Source organism: Bison bison, unplaced genomic scaffold (assembly GCF_000754665.1).
Source record: "Bison bison bison isolate TAMUID 2011002044 unplaced genomic scaffold, Bison_UMD1.0 scf7180017864313, whole genome shotgun sequence".
NCBI classification, from domain to species: Eukaryota; Metazoa; Chordata; class Mammalia; order Artiodactyla; family Bovidae; genus Bison; species Bison bison.
This window is the reverse complement of record NW_011494885.1, coordinates 2,768,533-2,769,157: the sequence shown is the minus strand read 5'-3', so window position 1 is coordinate 2,769,157 and position 625 is coordinate 2,768,533. Positions and strand designations below refer to the sequence as shown.

The 625-nt window shown below is 58.7% G+C and overlaps 1 protein-coding gene across 1 annotated transcript in view; it reads right to left on the bottom strand.

Moving 5' to 3' along the window:
* The window catches only part of PPP5C (protein phosphatase 5, catalytic subunit), a 21,051-nt gene that overhangs the window by 4,664 nt on the left and 15,762 nt on the right, over positions 1 to 625 (bottom strand). The gene's annotated exons all lie outside the window — the stretch shown is intronic.

Here is a 625-nt window from a genome sequence, read left to right as displayed (position 1 = left end):
CCAACCCTGCTCCTGTTGGCACTACCCTGGGGCCAAGAACGCCAGCAGGGCTCGGGGCACCTGGGCTCTCCTCACTTTTTGGGTCTGACCCAGTAGTTTGGCCCCTCTGAGCCTCAGGAGGTACCAAGGTCGCCAATCTCGCCTGCTTCTTAGGGAAACAGACGGCAGAGGGAAAGACCCTAGGCGGTTAGCCGGCTTCAGCTCTCCCCGCAATACAGGCCCAAAGCCACAGGGCAATCAGGACATGGGCCTGGTAGCCCTGCCCAGTGGCCATTCATGGAACAATTATCCTAACATGAGCAAATACTTATACAATGAGGACCAGGGCCCCCGAGCCTGTGTTCATCCCAGGTATGAACACGCTACCCGTCTCAGTAGCCTGATGAGGCAGATCCATTTTACAAACGACAAACCTGAGGAACTGAGAGGTGAAGAGACCTGCCCAAGTTGCACAGCCGGAAAAGGGCACGGCCAAGAGGGAAGCCAGGCGTGGGCAGGGCTGCCCCACCCTCACGTACTCACTCTTCAGCAGGACACACATCCAGCCCTGTTTCAAGACGAGGAGAAGCCAGGGCTTGGACGCACTGGCTTCATGCCCAGGTCACAGCAGGCGCGCACCAGCCCG